Source organism: Lepidochelys olivacea (assembly GCF_965140295.1).
Source record: "Lepidochelys olivacea isolate rLepOli2 genome assembly, chromosome: 10".
NCBI classification, from domain to species: domain Eukaryota; kingdom Metazoa; phylum Chordata; order Testudines; family Cheloniidae; genus Lepidochelys; species Lepidochelys olivacea.
The window spans coordinates 59,327,619-59,353,270 of NC_140420.1; the positions used below are offsets into that span (position 1 = coordinate 59,327,619).

At 42.5% G+C, this 25,652-nt stretch overlaps 1 long non-coding RNA gene across 2 annotated transcripts in view; it reads left to right on the forward strand.

Annotated features, from left to right (window-relative positions):
- Positions 1 to 25,652, forward strand: part of LOC311527909 — a 68,237-nt gene that overhangs the window by 26,972 nt on the left and 15,613 nt on the right. The window contains exons 3-5 of one of the 2 annotated variants that reach the window (XR_014713476.1): positions 15,519 to 15,657; positions 22,504 to 22,764; positions 25,140 to 25,290. This is a non-coding gene — a long non-coding RNA (uncharacterized lncRNA). The remainder of the gene's footprint in view (positions 1 to 15,518; positions 15,658 to 22,503; positions 22,765 to 25,139; positions 25,291 to 25,652) is intronic. The other variant, XR_014713477.1, reaches the window with a different exon arrangement.

Genomic DNA, 25,652 nt, shown 5'->3' on the forward strand with positions numbered 1-25,652 from the left:
CTTCTCCTCCACACGCACACACACTCGCACACTGGGCTGGACAACTGCATAAAGGCCAGTTATTCGCAATATCTTTCTAGCAGCTCCCCAGCACTTTAGCACTTCAGACTGGTTTGATAACCCAGTCTGAATTGGAGTTGCAGGTGCAGAGCCCCATCTTGTTATAAAGTGGGGCATTTGAATGGTATCAAGCATATCTATCCAAGAAAAACACAGCAGACACATGGACTTCATCTTAACTCCTCTGCACAAATGCATATTGAAAATGAATTAACTCATTAGCTACTGCATTGAAATATTGTTCAAAGAACATATAAGTAGGGCCCTACCAAACTCATGTTCCATTTTGGTCAATTTCATGGACACAGGATTTAAAAAATCATAAATTTCATGATTTCAGCTATTTACATCTGAAATTTCACAGTGTTGTAATTATAGGAGTCTGGACCCAAAAAGGAGTGGGGGTGGGTGTTTGAAAGTTATTGTACAGGGATTGTGGTACTGCTACCTTACTTCTGAGCTGCTGCTGGTGGTAGCGGTGCCTTCAGAGCTGGGCAGCTGGAGAACAGCAGCTGCTGGCCAGGATCCCAGCTGCCAGCAGCAGCGCAGAAGTAAGGATGGCACGGTATGGTATTGCCACCCTTACTTCTCTGCTGCTGCCTGCAGAGCTGGGCCCTCAGTCAGCAGCTGCTGCTCTCCAGCTGCTCAGCTCTGAAGGCAGCACAGAAGTAAGGGTGGCAATACCGCAATCCCCCCTAAAATAAGCTTGCAACACCCCCCCCCGCAACTCCCTTTTGCGTCAGAACCCCCAATTTGAGAAATACTGGTCTCCCCCCATGAAATCTGTAAAGTATAGGGTAAAAGCACACAAAAGACTAGATTTCATGGTCCAAGACACGGTTTTCATGGTCGTGAATTTGGTAGGGTCCTGCATATAAGGAAACCAAGGCATAAGAACTAGGAATGAGCAAATGAGACTTTCAGTAAAAGAAGGAAGAGCCACTACAGACATTGCTCTGGTGTTGTGCTGAGTTTTGACTTCCCTAATAATAATGTCCCAGGCTTTAGACAAGCTGGAGATAACCTGTTAATGGAATGCTACAGCCAGAAAAACTAAAAGAGCAGGATTCCGGCAATAAAATAAATCAATTGGAATATAAATATTCTACTTACATTTCAGTGTATAGTATATAGAACAGTTTAAACAAGTCATTTTCTGTATGAAATGTTAGTTTGTACTGACTTTGCTAGTGCTTTTTATGTAGCCTGTTGTAAAACTAGGCAAATATCTAGATGAGTTGATGTACCCCTTGGAAGATCTCTATGTGCCCCCGGGGTACATATACCCCTGCCTGAGAACCACTGCTCTATACCCATACTACCCAGCTAGAGCAGGGGCTGTAGAGAGGTTGTGTTTGCAGCAGGATTCGTTCAGCGTGCGGGAGGATCAGGACTGGAAGAAAGTCTCCGGTTTCATGCAGAGAAGGAAGAGTCTGGAGAATGATCGGATTTCCATTTGTTCCTCCCTGCTTGCCAGAATCAAATCTAGAATAGCCTCTCCCCTATTCACTTTTTCCACCTTTTGTAATGAAAAGTTGTCTTCAGTGCATTCCAAGAACTGGTTGGATAATCGGTGCCTTACTGTATTATTTTCCCAACAGATGTCTGGGTGGCTGAAGTCCCCCTCACCATCAAGTCCTGTGTTTTGGATGATTTTGTTAGCCTCATCCACCTCTTCTTCCTAGCAGGGTGGTCTATAGTAGACACCGACCATGACATCACCCTTATTTTGTACCCTTTTTTGTCCTGGCATAAGACTTCCAACAGGTCTGCCTCTCACGTCTATCTCTACCTCAGTGCAAGTGTATACATCTTCAGTATACAAAGCTACACCGCTTCCTTTTCCCCGCGCTTGTCCTTCCTGAACAAGCTGGACCCTTCTGTACCAATATTGTAGTCATATGGTTTATCCCACCAGGTCTGATGTCAAGTATGCCATAATTGTGATTATTTAGTAGTATTTCTAATTCCTCCTGTTTTTTCCCCTCACTTCTTACATCAGTATATGGACATCTAAGATGTTCATTAGATTTCCCTTCTGTATTCCTTCTTTTCTCTCCTTTGTCCCTGCTGTGATGGCCCACGTTTTCCCCAGATTCTGAACCTTCACCCAGATCTCTCTGTTTTGGACTTACATGTGAGCTTTTGGCTCCTGACCCCATCAAACCTAGTTTAAAGCAACAATTAGCCAGTCTGTATCAGAAGATACTCTTCTCCTTCCTTGATACGTGGACCCCATCTCTGCTCAGCAGTCATCCTTCTTCTGGGAACAGCGTCCCAGGCTCGAGGAAGTAGAAGCCCTCCTGGCGACACCACACAGCTGTGCATTCACTTCCAGGATGTGTCCTCCTCTGCCTGGGCCCTTCCTGTGGGATGGATGAGACCACCACCTGGGCCCCCAACACTTTCACCCTCATTCCCAGAGCTCTGTTGCCACTTCTGATCTGCTTGGTGTCATACCTCGCAGTATCATTAGTGCCCACATAGAAAAGCACCATTGGATAGTAGTCACAGGGCTGGATGATCCTTGGCAATCCTTCTGTAATGTCTTGGATATGGGCCTCTGGCAGGCAGCACACCCCCCAGGTTGCAAGGTCAGGCCGATAGATGAATGCCTGTTTCCCTCTTGAGAGTGGTGGCCATGATCCTCCCAGCCTTGGGAGTATATGGCTTCTCTTCCTTCACCTTTGAGGGAGATTTCTCATCCCTCATTGCCAGGGCAACATATAATTTTATCATCTTTGTGTATGGTGGGTTGAGAGCAAGAGTGGAGCACTGCCATAAGTGACCAGCGGTCAGCTTCCTCCCTGTGAAGGAGCTGTTTCCTCTTCCACTGGTGGTGCTACTGCAGTCCTCTCCAGCTGGATTGTTTCCTCAACCTTGGGGGCCTCCAGTCCATATGCATATTTTCAATGAATTCCACATATGCATGGACACGTCTCAGCCAAGCCACTTCCTCCGGTAGCTCTCCCACCTGCCTCCTGAGAGATTCTATCAGTAGACACCTCTCACACTGAATGGTCTCCCTAGCCTGGCTTTCTCTGATGGGGAAATGCAGGCCACAGTCTCTACAAATCCACACGATGATCTGGGATCATGGTTCTCTGTCTGGACACGGATGCAGGTGGAGAAGCCTGGAGTAATGTTGGCATTGGTGATGTGGCCTTTCCAAACAATGCTGATTTTATTGCTTCTCCCTCATACAAACTCCCTGTTTGCTGTCCCCTGTTCACTAGTTCCTTGGTCACTTAGGCCTGGTCAACACTACAGAGTTAGGTCGACATAAGGGAAGGGTGAGCTCAAGGAAGATCAAGAATCGAAGGACAGGAGGCTAAAGCCTTGCTAGTGCCCATTCAGCTAGTAGGCCTCTGGCTCCCACTTCAACACAACCCCTAACAGACCACAGTGTAAACTTTAAGCAAGCCTAAAGAAAAATCAAACCGACAAACAAGCTCGTCCACACATCCCAAGAATTAATCTTCACTCCTCCTTCACCCTGCAGCAGCTCCAAAAGTCTTCTGCCGTCCCCAGGGAGTCAGTCCCTAACCTACATTTTCCTGTATCTCATATGAATGCTATGTCTACACTGTACATTACTGGCAGTGGTATATAGGATATGTGTAGCTACACACCACAGTGAAAAGCAAGCTGCATCCACGCTGCAGTGGGTAGCTACATGTGTCAGTGAAAGACTCTGACAGGGGAAGCAGTGGGAAAGGCTCCAGGAAGGGGAGCTGCTAGAACCATTCTCTGCTATCTCCCTCCTGCCAGAGTCTTTCCCTGCTGCTGGAGCCTTTCCCTGCGGTGAAAGACAGTTTTCACAGTGGAAAGGTAAATAACACAGTCCCCCAAAGATCTGTATTGGGACCAGCACTGTTTAACATAGTCATAAATGATCTGGAAAAGGGGGTAGACAATGAGGTGACAATGTCTGCAAACAATAGAAAATTACTGAAGATAGGCAAAAAGAAAAGGAGGACTTGTGGCACCTTAGAGACTAACCAATTTATTAGAGCATAAGCTTTCGTGAGCTACAGCTCACTTCCTCAGATGCATATCGTGGAAACTGCAGCAGGCTTTATATATACACAGAGAATATGAAACAATACCTATTCCCACCCCACTGTCCTGCTGGTAATAGCTTATCTAAAGTGATTTCCAGCACAAATCCAGGTTTTCTCACCCTCCACCCCCACACACAAATTCACTCTCCTGCTGGTGATAGCCCATCCAAAGTGACAACTCTTTACACAATGTGCATGACAATCAAGCTGGGCTATTTCCTGCATAAATTCAGGTTCTCACATCCCCCCCACCCCCATACACACACAAACTCACTCTCCTGCTGGTAATAGCTCATCCAAACTGACCACTCTTCAAGTTAAAATCCAAGTTAAACCAGAACATCTGGGGGGGCGGGGGGTAGGAAAAAACAAGAGGAAACAGGCTACCTTGCATAATGACTTAGCCACTCCAAGTCTCTCTTTAAGCCTAAATTAATAGTATCCAATTTGCAAATGAATTCCAATTCAGCAGTTTCTCGCTGGAGTCTGGATTTGAAGTTTTTTTGTTTTAAGATAGCGACCTTCATGTCTGTGATCGCGTGACCAGAGAGATTGAAGTGTTCTCCGACTGGTTTATGAATGTTATAATTCTTGACATCTGATTTGTGTCCATTTATTCTTTTACGTAGAGACTGTCCAGTTTGACCAATGTACATGGCAGAGGGGCATTGCTGGCACATGATGGCATATATCACATTGGTGGATGTGCAGGTGAACGAGCCTCTGATAGTGTGGCTGATGTTATTAGGCCCTGTGATGGTGTCCCCTGAATAGATATGTGGGCACAGTTGGCAACGGGCTTTGTTGCAAGGATAAGTTCCTGGGTTAGTGGTTCTGTTGTGTGGTATGTGGTTGTTGGTGAGTATTTGCTTCAGGTTGCGGGGCTGTCTGTAGGCAAGGACTGGCCTGTCTCCCAAGATTTGTGAGAGTGTTGGGTCATCCTTTAGGATAGGTTGTAGATCCTTAATAATGCGTTGGAGGGGTTTTAGTTGGGGGCTGAAGGTGACGGCTAGTGGCGTTCTGTTATTTTCTTTGTTAGGCCTGTCCTGTAGTAGGTAACTTCTGGGAACTCTTCTGGCTCTATCAATCTGTTTCTTTACTTCTGCAGGTGGGTATTGTAGTTGTAAGAAAGCTTGACAGAGATCTTGTAGGTGTTTGTCTCTGTCTGAGGGGTTGGAGCAAATGCGGTTGTATCGCAGAGCTTGGCTGTAGACGATGGATCGTGTGGTGTGGTCAGGGTGAAAGCTGGAGGCATGCAGGTAGGAATAGCGGTCAGTAGGTTTCCGGTATAGGGTGGTGTTTATGTGACCATTGTTTATTAGCACTGTAGTGTCCAGGAAGTGGATCTCTTGTGTGGACTGGACCAGGCTGAGGTTGGTGGTGGGATGGAAATTGTTGAAATCATGGTGGAATTCCTCAAGGGCTTCTTTTCCATGGGTCCAGATGATGAAGATGTCATCAATATAGCGCAAGTAGAGTAGGGGCTTTAGGGGATGAGAGCTGAGGAAGCGTTGTTCTAAATCAGCCATAAAAATGTTGGCATACTGTGGGGCCATGCGGGTACCCATAGCAGTGCCGCTGATCTGAAGGTATACATTGTCCCCAAATGTGAAGTAGTTATGGGTAAGGACAAAGTCACAAAGTTCAGCCACCAGGTTAGCCGTGACATTATCGGGGATAGTGTTCTTGACGGCTTGTAGTCCATCTTTGTGTGGAATGTTGGTGTAGAGGGCTTCTACATCCATAGTGGCCAGGATGGTGTTATCAGGAAGATCACCGATGGATTGTAGTTTCCTCAGGAAGTCAGTGGTGTCTCGAAGGTAGCTGGGAGTGCTGGTAGCGTAGGGCCTGAGGAGGGAGTCTACATAGCCAGACAATCCTGCTGTCAGGGTGCCAATGCCTGAGATGATGGGGCGCCCAGGATTTCCAGGTTTATGGATCTTGGGTAGTAGATAGAATATCCCAGGTCGGGGTTCCAGGGGTGTGTCTGTGCGGATTTGATCTTGTGCTTTTTCAGGAAGTTTCTTGAGCAAATGCTGTAGCATTGAGCAAATGCTGAAGATAGGAAGTCCAAAGCTGACTGTGAAGAGTTACAAAGGGATCTCACAAAACTGGGTGACTGGGGAAGAAAATGGCCAATGAAATTCAGTGTTGATAAATGCAAACTAATGCACATTGGAAAACACAATCCCAACTGTACATACAAAAGGATAAGGTCTAAAGTAGCTGTTCCCACTCAAGAAAGAGATCTTAGAGTCATTATGAATAGTTCTCTGAAAACATCTGTTCAGTGTGCAGCGGCAGTCAAAAAAGCTCACAGAATGTTATTAGTCATTAGGAGAGGGATAGATATAAGACAGTAAATATCATAACGTCACTATACAAATCCACAATACACCCACACCTTGAATAGTGCATGCAGTTCTGATCACCCCATCTCAAAAAAGATATATCGGAAAAAGTACCTAGAAGGGCAACAAAAATGATTAGGGGTGTAGAATAGATTCCATATGAGGAGAGCTTGAAAAGACTGGGACTGTTCAGCATAGAAAAGAGACAAAGTGGGAATATGACAAAGGTCTATAAAATCATGAATGATGTGGAGAAAGTGAATAAGTAAATGTTATTTATCCCTTCATATAACACAAAGGGTCACCCAATGAAATTAATAGGCAACAGGTTTAAAAAGACATCAGGAAATACTTCTTCACACAGCAATCCTGTAGAACTCATTGCTAGGGTCGGTAGTAAAGGCCAAAAGTATAACTGGGATCAAAAAAGAATTAACTAAATTCATGGCAGATAGGTCCATCAATGTCTACTAGCCAAGGTGGGCAGGGACACAACTCCATGCTCTGGATGTCCCTAAACCTCTGATGCCAGAAGTAGTCAGACTGGACAACAGGGGATGGATCTCTCAATAAATTGCCCTGTTCGGTTCATTCTCTCTGAAGCATCTGGCACTGGCTACAGTCCAAGGACAGGATACTGGGCTAGAAGGACCATTGGGCTGACCCAATATGGCCATTCTTATGTTCTTGTTACCATAGTGCTTAGGAGACCATGCGACAGACCAGGGCCCCATTGTGATTGGCACTGTACAAACAGGCCACCCAAAATCTATAAAAATCTCTTAATACAATATTTGGAGATGCAAGTGTGGTACATATTTCACATGAAGCAAACCAATGCATTTGAAGTAAGAGTGTTTAAACTGCACAGAATAATTAGAGGAATGAATTTCGGGTTGGTTTGCCAAAACATTCTTTAATTGCTGGATTTTCGGATTATTGGATTAGAAGATGAAGTGGGATGCCTGAAAATCTTAATTCTGAGCATGGAGTAGAGAAAGACTTTTCATAAATCAAAGTGCAATATCTCTATAAACCTCACAGTTTGTATCAGTTACTACAAAATTGTTCAAAAGTTATTTTCATTCTCAGGTACAGAAGATGCTAACTACAGCTTCTCTGGGGGCAGTTCTAAAAGTACGATATTCTTAACTGAAAGGATAATGTATACCTTTCTTCCAAAGAAGCAATCACAGTTTTTCAATTGTCAGTAACTGCTACAGCTACTCTAAGGGTAGGTCCGTGGACCACTTAGCTTCCTTGCTCATACGTTACCAGAGGAATCTGTCCCTTTATCAGATATTAGATGGTGCCCATTTCTGGGGCATAATTACCACTTAATTTAATTACAAGCAATGAGAACAGCCCTGATTTCTGTGGTACTCTTGCATTTACAACCACGCATGCTGCATTGTCAGGTAAACAACATTTTATACTCATACAGTCACTTTCATTCCAAGGAACCCAAAGCACTTTGAACAATTATGGGCTATATTTTGGCTTCTTCTGCATAAACCAGCCAGAAAGCTCCAGAGGCCCCATACATGCCAAAGGGACAGTCCATCTCTGGGTAAGACCAGGGCTCTGGCCCACCCCACTTTCCTGAACCACCTAGCTAGCACCTATTCTGGGAGGGAATGAGCCCTGCATACCTGAAAAGCGCCATGGCAAGGGGAATGGCTCCAGCCACTGCTGGCGCACTCAGCCTTCTGTGGCTCTAGCAGTAGTGCAGGTCAATAATATGCAGTCACTTGTTGGGGGGAACATGACAGACAGTTTGTCAAATGGTGCACAGCCCATGCACAACAGTGAGGGAGGGGAGCGTTGAGCCCACAACAATGGAGCAAATCCCTATTCTTATTAAAGGTACCATGAGACTGAACATGTCCATGGAGAGCAGAAAGGACCTCAGCTTTTAACATCCCTCTTGGAAGGCCCACACGTTTAATTCCATGGAACTCAATTTATTTGCCTCAGAAGGACGGGCTGAGTTGACCCTGCTGGGATTTGCTGGTCCAGAGAGCTGAAGTGTTTCAAATGTGATGCCTTGCAACATAATGAAACTATGCTACTCCCTCCAGGGCTGGTTTCAAAGAATTATAAGGAAGGTGCCTTTTAATCATGTACATGAAAGAATCTTAACTCACTAATTATAGTAAGATTGGCATCAAGTTCCAGAAAGCCTCAGATAATTCTACAAAGCTAAGGAATTCTGTACGCAGGAAATGTTGCAGGAATAGTGCTAGCCACATTCCCAAGCTACTAATCCTTTGAGTAATTGTCAGCGTTTTTTTCCAAAGTACCATTCTCTCATAAGATTTTTTTTTGTACAGAAACACTGTAAAAATGATCAGTTCCAGCATAAAATCCAGGGTATCAAAGTGATCAAATGCAATGGCAATCAAGGCCATATTAGTACCTAGAAAGGAGGATGAAAATGTGAATCTTTGTATCATAAATTAATATTTCTTTTTTCCAGGAAATATACTTTGAGGGTGAAATCCTGGCCTCATTGAAGTCAATGGGAGTTTTGCCAATGACCAACAAGGCCAGGCTTACATGCTGTTCGATTGTAAATCCTGTCTGGATATAATGTATTTTTGAGCTGATGAAATTCTATATGCAACGGATCACTTATTTACAAAGTAAAACTGTAGAAATAAAAACAGTTATTTCAATTGTTTCCCTCTGTGTTTGGCCACAGGGCTTTACTAAAGAGAAGTGCTGTCACTAAATTTCCATTACTAAACAAATTACATAATTGTTTATCACTGAACTGTCCAACTTCCTTTAATCTGAAACTTCACACAACAATAAACTGAATTTAAATGATGTTTAAACTGGGACCCAATTAAAAGGGATTTTATTACCTGACCTAGTGTAAAATAGCTAGTTAGGTGATGTAACTGATTGGTGTTGGGATACAGACATTCACCGCTGCTATAAGTGTCTACTTCTCAACCCAGTACTAATGGACAAAAGTATCCACTTCACAGAAATTTCTGTCACAACTGACAGTCACTGACAGCCTTGGTTTTACTAAGCTTAGTGTATGCTTAAAAAATAAAGGCTTGTAATTTTCTACTAGTGATAGCAACGGTGGAAGCTATAGTGTAGATGGGGCTCAGGGGCTTTTACCACCGTGACATCTACCTCTCTTCTGAGAGAATACAGCCTTTGTTTCTGATTCTGTTCTCACTCCAGTTATACATTGGCATAGAGAATTGACTTAGAGAATATTCTTCATGTATACCGGTTTAAGTATGAGAAAATCCAGTTTTCCCCTTTGCTGCCCTTGCCATAGGCGCACCAGGGGATGTGTCACCTTTTATGTGTGAAACGTTTAATCAGAAGTTGTATAGAGAAATCTAGGTCCCATGGCTTGGGGGGAAGGTACAAAACTGGCTTTACTCCAACTATACTCCCACTCCTGGAGTCAGCCACGGGTCATTTCATCCCCTAGCAAAACTTAAGTTGCACCCGCTGTAACAGGCGTTGTAATAGCTGAGGATCATAAAGACTACACTGCTCAAGGAACATCCCCATGCTCTGGGGGCTATGAATAGGGTGACATAGATCCCCCTATGCTAGCTCTCTGTCACCCAATCATTCCCCATCTCCATCAGGAGTGTTCCTAGGAAGCCAATTAAGTTGACTAGTTGACTTTATGGCCCCTTTGCACCACTAGAATGACACAAAGTGCTGTATGGGACAAAGGATATAATATTTCTCATTCTCAGATATATTCAAAAAGTAAAAAACTCAGTTCAAATTATAGCAATTTGTGGCCTAGATGTTGCCATTTACACTGAAGCAATGGTTTTAGTAATCAAGGTTATCCTCTCAAGAAATAATTTAAGGTTTCTATAGCATTCTGAAATCCTCAGCTAAACAAAGTGAAAATGGATGATCAACAAAACTGAGTTTCTTTGTGCCTGATCATCATACAGCTGCACTCCACTTTTACAGTAACCCACTAGCTATTAATTTGAATGACATCAGCAAGCAATCCCCAGTCTTCCATTAATATCTTATGACAAGCTCATAATCTCTCCAATTTAAGAAAACTGGCCTTAAACTCATTTGTCATCTCTGGTTTCGGTTGCAACTGTAACCCATGAATACTCAGTACCTGTGATCTGTTCAAAGCAACTATAACAATTGTGCATTATAAGTCAATTAAAGTATAATTTATTGTTTTTCTTTATGCTAATATTAAGGTCTTACTGAAAAAGTTATAGTATACTGTTAAGCTTTCTATATAGTGAATTCATGTCTATGAAAGTACTATCTATAAGGATCAGTATAGGATACAATTCTGAAAAGCACCTATGTGATGCAGTAGCCTAAGTTCCATTTTCAGAAGTGATTGAACCCTGGTCTACACTACGAACTTACGTCAATATAACTATGTCGTCAGGGATGTGGAAAACTACTTACTTACGAAATCAGACATAAAAATACAGAAGTCACAGCACACTATTACTGAAAAATTGCTTACTTTCTCATTTTTACCATACAACTATAAATCAACTGGAATATAAATATTGTACTACATTTCAGTGTATAGTATATAGAGCAGTATAAAGAAGTCATTGTATGAAATTTTAGTTTGCACTGACTACGCTAGTGCTTTTTATGTAGCCTGTTGTAAAACTAAGCAAATATCTAGATGAGTTGATGTACCCGATAGAAGACGACTGCATACCCCCAGGGATATGCATACTCCTGGTTGAGACCCACTGGTGTAGTGGATCACAAGCTAAATATGAGTCAATAGTGTAACACTGTTGCAAAAATACCCAAACATCATTCTGAGATGTATTAGCAGGGGTGTCTTGCTTACAACACAAAAAGTAATTCTTCCACTCCACTCCGTGCTGATAAGGCCTCAGTTGGAGTATTGTGTCCAGTTCTGGGTGCCACATTTCAGGCAAGGTGTGGACATATTGGAGAAAGTCCAGAGAAGAGCAACAAAAATTATTAAAGGTCTAGAAAACATGACCTATGAGGGAAGGCATTAAAAAATTGGGTTGTTTAGTCTAGAGATGAGAAGACTGAACAGGGAGATAACAGTTTTAAAGTACAGTACATAAAAAGTTGTTACAAGGAGGAGGGTGAAAAATTGTTCTCAACTTCTGAGGATAGGCCAGGAAGCAATGGGCTTAAATTGCAGCAAGGGAGGTTTAAGGTTGACCATTAGGAAAAAATTCCTAACTGTCAGGGTAGTTAAGCACTAGAACAAATTGCCTAGGGAAGTTGTGGACTCTCCATCATGGGAGGTTTTTAAGAACAGGTTGGTCGAACACCTATCAGGACTGGTTGAGTTGTTACTTAGTCCTGCTTTCAGTGCAGGGCACTGGACTAGATGATCTATTGAGATCACCTCCAGTGCTACACTTATGTGATTTTATCAGTCTATATGAATTATATAACAGAAAACAGGCCTGTATTTCAACATATGGGATAAAATTTTCAAAAATGCCTACATAATTTATGAACCTGTTGAAGACCGAGGCTCCTAAGTACCCAAGTCATTTTTGAAAATTTAACCCTTAGGCTCCTATGACACACAGATGCTTTTCAGAAGTGTACCCATCCACATTATACACACACTGTAACATACACTGAGTATATGGTATACAGTGTACATATAGCAAAATTTAATATGCATATTAAGATAATGTATTGATCTTAACTTCCCCAAAACCTTTTCCAGTGTATCTTCTACAATGCGATAATTTTCTGCCTGTTGGTAAGACTATCTCAAACTGCTTTAGAGACTAACCAATTTATTTGAGCATAAGTTTTCGTGAGCTACAGCTCACTTCATCGGATGCATACTGTGGAAAATACAGAAGATGTTTTTATACACACAAACCGTGAAAAAATGGGTGTTTATCACTACAAAAGGTTTTCTCTCCCCCCACCCTACTCTCCTGCTGGTAATAGCTTGTCTAAAGTGATCACTCTCCTTACAATGTGTATGATAATCAAGGTGGGCCCCTTGATTATCATACACATTGTAAGGAGAGTGATCACTTTAGATAAGCTATTACCAACAGGAGAGTGGGTTTGTGGGCGGGAGAAAACCTGGATTTGTGCTGGAAATGGCCCACCTTGATTATCATATACATTGTAAGGAGAGTGATCACTTTAGATAAGCTATTACCAGCAGGAGAGTAGGGTGCGGGGAGAGAAAACCTTTTGTAGTGATAAACACCCATTTTTTCACGGTTTGTGTGTATAAAAACATCTTCTGTATTTTCCACAGTATGCATCCAATGAAGTGAGCTGTAGCTCACGAAAGCTTATGCTCAAATAAATTGGTTAGTCTCTAAGGTGCCAAAAGTACTCCTTTTCTTTTTGCGAATACAGACTAACACGGCTGTTACTCTGAAACCTGTCAAACTGCTTTGACACTTATTTTCCCCTAACCAGAGTATAAACTAAATGAGCATGAATTAGTTTCATGATGCAACAAGTCTGAACTTGGCATCTCTAAGCCTGCTGTTAATTTAGGAAAACCCCAGTTCCCAGAACCTAAGATCTGATTCTGCCCAGTGATTTTTGCTGCACCTACACCTACTTGTGCAGCAGGGAAAGTAGCTTTTCATTTTACTGCTTATCAGTATTTCATGTCTAATAGACAGTTGTGATAAATACCTGTATAAGTGAAGGATGAATTAATGTGAATGTACTGCAAATAATTGATAAGAGAGACTAGAGCAGGCTGCCCTTTGGAAGGTGATTTCACTAAATGAGGGTAGGACAGTTTTTATCCTGTGATACACTGTGGGTTTTTTAATTTTCAAGTGAGGAGAAGTCATATGCAAGATGGAGAAAAAATGGTTTAGTTGGGGAAGGGGGGCTTAGACAATTGCTTTATAGGATCTTCAGACTCAAATACATTTTAAAAATGTAATGTAAAAAGATGTTATTAATTAGAGTCAAAATAATGAAGATGGCAGAGGACAGAGACTTAATGGTATGATGTGATGTAATTGGGATCCTGGGATACGAGAGCAGTCATGTTCTCATCCCTTGGTTTGTGGGGGAGAAGCTTTGCATCATGCTGTCTCTGCCTTGTGAGAGTGGTAGCCTAATATTCCTCCTCCCCTGGACTAAAAGGGTGTGAAAATGAAAATAGCACTTACAAAATATTCCACTGATTTGAGAAAGGGTTCAAAACTATTGCAGTACCAATAGTATAAGTCTGTGGTCTCAAACCTTTTTACGCACAAGATCACTTTTTGAATTTAAGATCAACCCAGGATCTACCCAACCCCTTTCCTGAAGCCCCACCCCTCTCACTCTATTCCCCCTCCCTCTGCCACTCGCTCTCCCCCCACCCTCACTCACTTTCACCGGGCTGGGGTAGGGGGTTAGGGTATGGGAGGGGGTAAAGGCTCTGGGCTGGGCTGCCCACAAGCACCGCCCCTGCAGCTCCCATTGGCTGGTTCCTGGCCAATGGGAGCTGCGAGGACAGTGCTGGGAGCGGCGGCAGCACATGGAGCTGCCTCACTCCCTCTCCCTTCCCCCAGAGGCCTCAGAGATGTGCCAGCAGCCAGCTTCTTCCGGGAGCGGCGTGGGGCCAAGGCAGGCCCGGAGATCATGATCAACTGGCAGAGGCTCCAGGATCAACCAGTCAGTTGTGATCGACAGATTGGTGACCACTGGTATAAACTGTGCTGATATGCACCGTGACTCTGCAACACTGTATTTTTAGTACTAACAGTTATTTTAAGTTGGCTATTTTTTTTTAAATAAGGTACCCTCTTAATTATACGCTATCTGTAATAGAAAGCTTTTGATAGAGCTACAGAGAATCTATTTAAATAGGTAAAACAGATAAGATTAAAAAAAAGTAAAAGTGATGTAAGCCTACAGGGCATAAGCCAGCAACTAACTGATGAGGGCTTACTTTATGCTCCTGTGATAAAAGTGATTGTTGTCCACAAACCACAGTTTTAGGAAATTGTTCATTACAGCAGAACTCCAAACCTGACATGGTATGATCCTTTTCCTTTGTCCTTCTCTATGCATATTAATCCTAACAAGTTCATATATCAAGAATGCAGCTCTGATTACTTTTTTCTGTCCAAAAATAAACATGGAGCAAAAAGGAAGGATGCAAGGGGTGGGGGGAGGGCCTGTCAATGGGCCCCCTTAGGAAAACCTCAAGATCCACCGCCAGTCTATTCAAGGCATGGAAATGCTTAGGAAGTGATCCCAGCTTGGTGGTCTTATTTTTAATTAAAACAAATGAGGCTCCTTCAGCTGCTGGAGATAAATATTTGATGAAAAGAGACAGGGACAGATGTAAAAAAAAACCCTACAGTAAATACAGAATAAGACCAGCAGAACTAGTGTCGTAACAGCATGTTATATACAAGAAAAAAATCATTTTTCAGATTTGTCAGATATCTTTCCAGCTAGAGCCTAGTTTTGCTAAGATAACCCTACTGCCAGGATATGTAACTTTTTGTTCATAATCACTCTGATGAAGTACAATGGAAATACAAACACATACAGATAAATACAAGTTTAAAATCCATTTTATTGTAGGTTATGCAATTAAAAAATAGCAGGATTAGTTTCGAGGCCATTGATGAGACAACAATTTAAGGTTGTTCTGTATTTCCATGTTGGCAGATTATAATATGCTACAGTGATTAATAGGGTTATTCCCTGAAAGTGTGTATTAAAGATGAAAGGTGTCTCGTGATACCTTATTTTCTGAAACATGAGTTGTCAGAAAGGTAAGTATATCATCAACTTTATTGCCAGGCTCTCTCACCATGTCTGAGCTGTCACGTCCTTTATGGCTGGTTAATTTTAAAAGGTGAATGTGGTACCAACTTGATGTGTTCTTCCAGTCACTTTTGTACTTATTTGTGCAATGCTGAAAGAGGATATTTTATAATATTGGCTCTAGACTTACTTTGTCTTTTAGCATATTAATTAACATTACCCTTACAAAGACCAAAGGAGTACTTGTGGCACCTTAGAGACTAACCAATTTTTCTTTTTGCGAATACAGACTAACACGGCTGTTACTCTGAAACCTTACAAAGACCATTATTCATGAAGTAACTCAATAATAATCCACAGAAGAATTATTAAAGAAAGAACTCAACAGGACCCCTTCTGATACACAAATAATGGATGGCCAGATGGAGGTTCGTATCTGAACTGTATTGGCTGCTAGGTTAGAAGCTGAGTTTGCAACTCTTACTCATATTGAGTAGTGCTATTATTGAGTAGTAAGGTTTCTGGCAAGCAACATGTTTTCCCGTATGTGCTGTATGGGGTCTATCACAGTACACTTGTACTTTAAACTTACACACGCTGTACATGCAGTTGACAAGAGGTTCTGCCTTACATTAAAAATGGACATTCCCAGTGATCCTTTTATACGTTTGTATTTGCTGTAATATGCAGCGTCTTATAAAGGTGTAGCATTAGTGGAAGATAGATCTTTTAAATATCTCGGGAACAAAAGAAGTCCTAGGAATGGTATAAATCCATTATAAGACAGGGATGATAAAATTGTCAATAATGCTGCAGAAAAGGCAGATATTTCTGTTCTGTATTAGAAAAGAAGCTGAACGATGTATTCGTGTCTTGACATTGGCAAGGAAATACTTTCTATTCCAACAGTAACCCGGCAGGATGTTAAAGAGCAGCCTCAGAAGTTCAACAGTTTTACATCTGTAGTCCAGATAACTTCCACCTAAGAGGTTTTTTTTTTAAAATGCTGAGTTCTGAGAGCCAATCATGCTGCTATTTGACATATCTTAGAATACTGGGGAAGTCCCCAAGGACTGGAAAAACCTAATAAGATGCCAATATTTTAAAAGGATAAACTGAATGGCCTGGATCACTATAAGTTGGTTAGCCTGACATTGCTGTCAGTCAGAATCATGGGAAGGCATCTGCAGTCAGTAAAGAATTAAAGGATGGTAGTATAATTAATGCCAATGAACATGGTTTTAAGGAAAATACATCTCATCAAACACTTGATATCTTTTTGAGCAGATTTTATGTTTGGTGGATAAAGTTAGCTTTGATGACACAATATACTTAGACTTCCATAAGACATTTGACTTAGTACTACACAACACTCTGATTTAAAAAATTAGCAGTATACAAAATCAATGTAGCATATATTAAATAGATAAAAAGCTGACTAAATGATGGATCTCAAAAAGTAATTATAAATGGAGAATCATCATTCAGTGGAGTTGTTTCTAATGGGGTTCCACGGGGAGTTATTCTCAGCCCAAGGCTATTCAATATCATTATCAATAACCTGGAAGAAAATATAAAATAATTGTGGGTAAAGCCTACAGATGACACAAACATTGGTGGAGTGTCATCTGCAGAGCTCAGACACTTGAGTAACGTGGAGCTAAGCTTACTTCAGTAACGTGTTTTAATACTGGCAAATGCAAGTTCATGCATGTAGGAACAACACATGTAAGTTACACTTAGAGGAGGGGGCAGTATATTTTGTAAAGCAGTGACTCTGAAAGGGACTTACGGGGTCATGGTAGATAACCAACTGAACATGAGCTCCCAATGCAATGCAGTGATTAACTTTTGATTTATAAACAGAGGAATACTGAGTAGAAGTTGGGAGGTGGTATTGCTACTGTGTGCAGCACTGGTGAGACCATTGCTGGAATTTTGGAGCCAGTTCTGGTGTCCACACTTTGAAAAGGATGTAGGCAAATTGGAAAGGGTTCAGAAAAGATCTTGAAGAATAATTCAAGGTCTGGAAAACCTGCCTTAAAGTGAAAGACTAAGGCCTGCTCTACATTAAAAAGTTAGGTCTACCCAACTACATCATTCAAGGCTGTGAAAAATTATTTAATTTTAGCGTTTCTCAAATGCGGCCAGCAGGGGCTTTTCTTGCGGCCACAGACTCCTGGGCAGTGACTGTGGGTGCGGGTTGGGGTGCAAAGCAAAGAAGTGGCCCTTCCCCCAGGACAACCAGCAGGGTTTTAGCCCTGCCCCCCTCTGAAGCCACAAATTCCAGAGGAGCAGGCAGCCAGTTGAGTTCCCCACCTTCCCAGGGACAGTGACGCTCGTGCTTCAGCCCTAGGGTGGCAGGCTCCAGTTGTGGGGCTTCGGGCTCCGACCCTGAATCCCATCTGTGGGTGCCAAGACCCCCCCCACACACACACATCACCCCTGGCCCCAGCTGCCCCCGCTGTCTCCCTATCCACCTCCCCATCCAGGGCTTAATTTGTCCCCTGACTTGTCTGAGTAAGTCTGCGGTGAAAATTGATATTTGTATGTTTGTTAGTATCACTTTTCATTGCCTCCCAGCTAGCTAGTAAGTCTGTTGTGAAAAGTGATATTAACAAATATACAAATATTACTTTTTGCAGCAGTAGACTTACTAGCTAGCAAGTCTTTTTAAAAAAGCAACCAAAAAGCAAAAGAAACAACAACAACAAAAAGACAAGAATGTGCAAAGCACCTTATTTGTGTTTCTATTCTGTTTAGGTCCAGTAGAGAATAGAGACAACTGTACATTATTTTGAATTATTGCATCTGCTCAATAAGAAGTTATGGGTATGATGCAGAAACCACTTGGTGAAATTCTATAGCCTTTGTTATGCAGGAGGTCAGACTAGATCACTGTACTGGTCCTATTCTGGCCTTAATACCTGTAAAACTGTTATGTGCCAACACAGAATATTGCTTCCCTGGACTCTCAGAGTTTGTTGCAACAGATACAAAACATCTAGTTTTTAATTCACGCAAACAGCGGATAATTTTTGCAGATTCCACTAACTGAAAACAAAAGAGGGTTTTCCCAAGTATAGGAAGGTGTTGGAGAGATCAATTTTACTGTGGAAAAATGTACTTTCGCCATTTCAATTTTTCTATTTATTTTTTCGTTTTCATTGTTTATGCTTTGTGAACTGTACCCAGGAAAGTTTATTATGGTGGCTTACAGAACGTGCCATGCTTTCTGTCACCCTAGCTCATAGCCCTGTTCTCCTGACATTAAAGTCAACGAGAGTTTTGCCACTGATTTCAAGAAAGGTAGGGTCCTTCAACAAGAAAAATGGCAAAATATTTAAACTACATACGATGAAAGGCACGTTTATTGTGAATACAAGTTGTATTATCAGTGAGAGGCTCATTAGAGTCACTTGCCTTTATTCACTGCTGAAGTTTCCAAACTGATGTTATTTATTATAACCCATTGAAGAAAATGTAGCATAATGCTCCACAAACAGTATTATCAACTGGATAAAAACTTAAGATTGTCTAACACATTATAAAGACATCTTATTACAGTAACATTTCATCACCACACATTCAGTCTCCGTTACTGATGTCTAACAAGCCATGTGATTCCATTATCCTTTTTAATGACATAATTAATGGTATTTGTGGGCAAAAGTAATTAATTGGGAAGAGCCTTTGTGTTGCACCATCAGAAGTGGATAGCCTGGTGGAATACTGCTATTGATTTTTATCCAATATTTATTAGCAAACTTTGTTGGTTCTGATTAAGGAAATTGAAAATGTGACCCAGTGCAACAGCAAACTGCTTATGTGATGTACCAGCCGCTCCCTCATCCTTCTTCAGAAGCAAGTGGATGTAGAGTCCTGGTGTTTGTCCAGCAACCTGTTCCCCAATAAATTAAAACCTCTGCCAAAAGTCTCTTTGGCGGATTGTCAAACATTCGAATAGCTGCCATCCAGTCTAAGCTGCATGTGGGATCATTCACAGATCCAATTCTCCCTTTTGGAATTCAGACATCAGATTCAAATCAGGTCATATCTACACTACAAACTTTTGCTGACACACATTACATCATCATAAAGCTGCCACAGTTAGCATATCGCTTGTGCATTTGCATGCTTGGCTTCTTGCATCCGCACTGCATGTACTCACCAGGAATGCTTAGGTAGATGCACAGTGTGGCGCACCATGCCAGATGGTGGTGTGTTGCACATGTATCTTAGTGTGCAACACACCACCATCTGGCACATTGTCTTTTGGGAAGTTTGGCAATGTATGGTGGGGACAGAAACAAGTCATGCAGGGGTGATTGGGAGAAAGGGGTCAACTGACCCTGCATGCAAATGTCTCCATCCTACAATGTTCTCTATTTTCCATAATTTTTGCACTGTTTTTAAAAATTGCACGATCCTGCACAGCCCACCTCACTGTCCACCATCTGTGACAGAAGCATGGACCCTGCAGATCTCTGCACTATTGTCATAAGTGTTGCAAGCACAAGATGCATGATCCGCCAGTATTTGCAAAGCTGTAAGAAGAACGAAATCAGTGGGGAACATGACGATTTCTTGGAGGACAGATTGCTGTGGGACATAGGGAGAACCATTTCAAGGTTATTGGCATTCACAGAGCAGCTGCAGACGGTGGGGCGCTGCCTTTGGACTGGAGAAATGAGCACTGACTGGTGCGATCACATCATAATACAGATTTAGGATGATGGTCAGTGGCTGCAGAACTTTTCAATGTCCAAGGCCACATTCCTGGATCTGTATGCTGAGCTCATCCCAGCCCTGTAGCACAGGGCCACCAAAATGAGAGCTCTGCTGATAGTGGAGAAGCAAGTGTTGATTGCACTGTGGTAACTTGCAATGCCAAATTGCTACCGGTCAGTGGGAAACAATTTTGGAGCTGGAAAATCCACTGTGGGAGCTGTTATCATGAAAGCATGCAAGGCTGTTAATCGTCTGGTGCTACCTAATATTGTCACTGTTGGTAATGTGCAGAGCGTACTGGATTGATTTGCAGCAATGGGGTTCCTGAACTGTGGTGCAGCAAAAGACAACATGCATATCCCTATTTTGGCACCAAGCCACCTTGACACAGAGTACATCAACAGAAAGAGCTATTTTTCTATGGTTATGCAAGCATTGGTGGATCACCGGGGATGCTTCACTGATATCAGTGTTGGCCAGTCAGGGAAGGTGCATAACACTCACATTTTTAAGGACACAGGAATGTTAAGAAAGCTTTAAGCAGGCCCTTTCTTTCCCATTGATGGGAAAGAAATCCACCTTGACACCACCAAGGAAAGATTCAAATACCAGCTCAACAGGTGCAGAATGACAGATGAATGTACTTTTGGTAGATTGAAGGGACACTGGCATTGTTTACTCACAAGACTGGATCCCAGTAAATAAAACACGCCAATGGTTACAGCTGCCTGCTGTGTCCTGCCTATCTGTGAAGCAAAGGGGGGAGAAGTTGCTGCCGGGGTAGAGGGTGGAGTTGGAGCAGCTGTGTGCTGAGTTTGAACAGCCAGACACAAAGGCTATTAGAAGAGCGCAATATGGAGCTATTCAGCTCAGGGAGGCTTTGAAAGAGCACTTTAACAGTGAGCCACAGGAATATGTTGTGGTGGACAGTGCTCTACCTGGCCTGCTGTTTGGGGCCCTCTTAAGAACTGTGTGTTGCTTGGTGCACAACTGTGAATGTTACACTGTCAATGCCCCTATTAATTTTGTGCCACTTGCTGAACATTTATGATTATCACATTGTAGTTGTCCCTGATCCTTTGAGTTGTGTGCAAGCCTAACATCAGTACTGGGCAAATTGATTGAAACCATAGAAAAGAACAGAATTATCAGACATATAGATGAACATGATTTGTTGGAGAGGAGTCAACGTAGTTTTTGTAAAGGGAAATCACGTCTCACCAATCTATTAGAATTCTTTGAGGGGGTCAACAAGCATGTGGATAAGGGTGATCCAGTCGATATACTGTACTTAGATTTTCAGAAAGCCTTTGACAAGGCCCCTCATCAAAGGCTCTTAAGCAAAGTAAGCTGTCATGGGAAAAGAGGGAAGGTCCTTTCATGACTCAGTAACTGGTTAAAAGATAGGAAACAAAGGGTAGGAATAAATGGTCAGTTTTCAGAATGGAGAGAGGTAAATAGAGGTGTCCCCCTGGGGTCTGTACTGGCATCAGTGCTGTTCAACATATTCATAAATGATCTGGAAAAAGGGTAAACAGTGAGGTGGTAAAATTTGCAGATGATACAAAACTGCTCAAGATAGTTAAGTCCAAAGCAGACTGCAAAATGTTACAAAGGGATCTTACTAACCTGAGTGACTGGGCAACAAAATGACAAATGAAATTCAATGTTGATAAATGCAAAGTAAGGCACATTGGAATACATAATCCCATATAATGATGGTGGTCTAAATTAGCTGTTACCACTTAAGAAAGAGATCTTGGAGTCATTGTGGACCGTTCTTTGAAAACATCCGCTCAATGTGCAGCAGCAATCAAAAAAGCTAACAGAATGTTGGGAATCATTAGGAAAAGAATAGATAAGACAGAAAATATTATATTGCCTCTATTTAAATCCATGGTATGCCCACATTTTGAATACTGCGTGCAGAAGTGGTCACCCCATCTCAAAAAAGTTATATTGGAACTGAAATTGGAAAAGATACAGAAAAGGGCAACAAAAATGATTAGGGGAATGGAACAGCTTCTATATGAACAGAGATTTAAAAGAGTGGGACTTTTCAGGTTGGAAAAGAGACGACTGTCCTGCCTGCTCTTTCCTTCCCAGGCTGTCTGCAATACTCAGCCTCCAGGCCCTTTGCTCACAGTCTGATGCAGCACTGGCTTGCAGGATCTCACTGAACATGTCATCCTGAGTCATCTTCTTTCTCGTCCTTATCTGGCTCAGGGGTCTGCGGGTGTGGAGGGGAAGACTACCACAAGGCTGCAATGACAGCAGCTGCAGATAAAACACACAGAGGTACCAATGTCAGTATAGTCACAACGGAAACCGAAAGTTAAGATTCAGAACTCCCTTCCCTAAAGTTTTAAACCAGATGCTTATGGAAACTTCTGCTTGGGATTGCTTGTGCATGGTGCCATTCACAGCACCAGCCATGGTGAATATGGCCCATCGGGGTGAGGGAAATGAGGGGGGAATTGCTCGGTTGCATGAAACTGTGAGTATAGGACAATGACACTGAATACTGGCACCATTTTCCACAGGCAGTAGTGATTTTAACTGATATCTCACTCTGGAGGGTAACAAAGGCAGAGAGAGGACAGCTGCTGGTGTCCCAAAGCTGCTCTCACCCATATGCTTCTCGACTGTGTACTGCCATGGTGCCTGCTGAAGTTATCGCCGACTGGCTGGGGTGGTGTCTTACCACAGAGGAAGAAATAAGGCTGCCATCACTACAAACCTTTGGGAGAGGACTGCAGAATATCTCCATGAAAGTTTCACTGCAATCTCTCAGGAGGATTCAGGTAGGTTGGCCACTCATCCTGTATTAAACCAGACAGTCCTGCTTTTCTAGGGTTTGTCCCCTGTCCAGTATTCCGACAAAACTGGACATGGTTTTGTCGGTATCTGATGGGAGATGTCATTCTGAAGAGTGTGCTGCTTCGCCCCCTTCTGGCATGACCTCGCACATAAAGTCATGCTGGCAGGGGCAGAGTGGCACACTCTTCAAAATGGGGCCCTCCACGTGGCGTGAACTTGGATGCAGGAGACCTCAGCTCTTCGGAAAACATGGCCCTCAATGTCTCTGAAGTGCCACAGGTAACTGTGATTAATAGAAAATGGAGGCAAGGACCCTGTTACTAGGACCCAGAGAAAAAGATAAGGACTTTGATAAGCACATCACAGTGGGCAATGAATGCTGAAGTCAACTCTTGTTTGACTTAGATTAGCCAAATACATACTAAACGTGAGAGCAAAGAAACAATGTTGGGAATCTGTCATTTTCAAACAGCTTCTTGAGGATTAACAAGTTCTCACAAAGAGATAAATGGTCAAAGTGCTGGTGTGAGAATCACTAGTTCTCTTCATTTCATGGACCACTAAATCCAGATTATTTGCTACTCAGTCCCTACAATGGAAGAGGCTGTGTCCCCAGCTGAGTGGAGGGGGTAAAATAGGAGGTCCAAACAAGATTAGCATCCTTTGCAAAAGGCAAACACATAGCTGGCATCTCTCTGCCCTCAAAAGAGAGTTGTCAGATGGGGAAGGGAACAGGAGGGATAAAAAAAAAAATTCTTCACCAAAGTAGGATCAGACATAAAGTACTCAATAGCAACCTTGCTGAGCATAAATTTAATCATGATCTGATGGAACCAATCTTAATTTGACAAGCTAACAGAGATAACAGTTAGTCAATTTCCCATTTCAACAGGCACAGTGATAATTGAAAGCTTCCAGATATATCACATGGAGATCAAACTTGAAGCAAACAGTAAACTTTCTGATAAAGGGCCCAAGCCATCTTCCACTGAAGTCAATAACAAACCCCCATTGACTTCAATGGGTGCTGGGTCAGGCTCAAGGTGAAAAGCCATTTTGAAAACAGTAACATTCCTCTACATCCCCAGTCAGGACAAAAGAAGCGTCAGAGGATGCTTCGTCCAGATTATACCATGTACCCTAATTCCTTGTGTGGTGAGTTGCCAAGAGGTCTGACACTGTGCCCTTCAAAGGACAGTGACTGCTGACATCACAGTGCAGGTTAAAGAGATAAGAATTCAGACAACAAGGGGTAAATAAATAAGGAGATGGTGAAGACCAAACTTTCCAATAAGATTGCCCCTGTTTTCAAAGCAGTTGTAAGGACAAAAAGACTGTGACTCTAATGTCACCTTTCCACTCCCCTGAATTTGGGTACAACCAGGGTCCAATTCAACCCCTGGCATAATGGGCTTCTCTAATTTACACTGGCCTAGGGGGTCATTCCACTGGACCAGGATCACTGCACTCCAGCAGCAAACTCTGCAACTGCAGACAAGTCCCCCAAATACCCATATGCCAGCTCTGTGCCACCTGAGGATTCCCCGATGCCAAGGAAATCACTGCCTGCCCATTAGGGGCAGCTTTACAGGCTACTTTGCTGAGCAGCTTCCCAGCTGCTTTTCTGAGAAGTGAAAAGGAACTGGATGGGGGCCAGGCATCTGGCCTTTTTTATTATTATTTATTCATATTACAGTAGCACTTATTGTTCCCTGATAAGCTCAAGGCCCCATTGGGCTAGAGGCTGCATAATCACATAGTAGAATACAATCCCTGCCCAAAGAGCTTCTATTCTAAATAGAAAAGACAGAGGAAGGGATGATTTTACAGATGATAGAAGCACAGAGAATTTAATTACTGAGGCACAATGAGATTAAGTGATTTGCCCAAGGTCACACAGGAAATCTGTGGCAGAACAAGGAACTGAACCCAGAACTTCTGAGGCCCACTCTGGAGCCTCAGCTACAAGCCCATTGTCCCTCTCAAAATCCTCCTACTTTATGCTGGGCAACAAGTATAATCCCATATAAGAATTTGCTAAAGTGAAGGACTGGTGCAAATACATTAACTAGTGGGAGTGTGTACTATAGGTTCATGCTGCTACACACCTGGCTAGTGAGGGATTTCTAGAGAACAGTAATGGTAGACCCTTTTGTTAAAGATGAAACTGATTTACTGTATAATATGCTTTATCTCCGCCAGCCTGGGAAGTGGGATTACTGAGACATTGTCTATTGTGTGCCAGCAAAGAACACTGCTTCACTGACCTCTCAGACATGCAACGCTAAAATGATTTTTCTGTTTTTCAGCCAGGCCTATAAGGATTTTAAAAGACTAAATGCAATTCCATTCTTTTCAGTAACTGCAGCCAACATCTAAGTTGCTGAAACATGAAATTTCTTCCCTTGAATAGACAACCTTGGAACGTCTAACCCAAAAGAAATCCCATTAGTCATACACAGAGTCTGTCTCTGGGAAAATTGCTAGTGGAAGTGGGACAAATAGGCCAGGTAAGATGAGTAATGTATTTATTCTGGATTCATAAGAGCTGATCCACCTTTGATTTCCAGTGGTTATGGGGGTAGATGGAATCGCTGTGAAATGTGTGGTTAAGCAGGGAGATCAGACTGCTCTCTCTGTGGGAGGAGTGGTAAAGAGGTTATTAGAGGACAATTGTCTTGCTCACCTAGGGTCAAATTCTAACTGGCTTATGCACAGTGTTGATGGGAAAGAAACAAAGAGCCCCTCCCCATTTTGTGCACCCCATGCCAGGACATGTTACAACTGTAGTCCCTGCAGTTGGGAGGTACAGACATTGTTATGTGCCCCTGGTAAGTACACATCACCCAGAGGGCCAAAGGGGGCAGAGAAG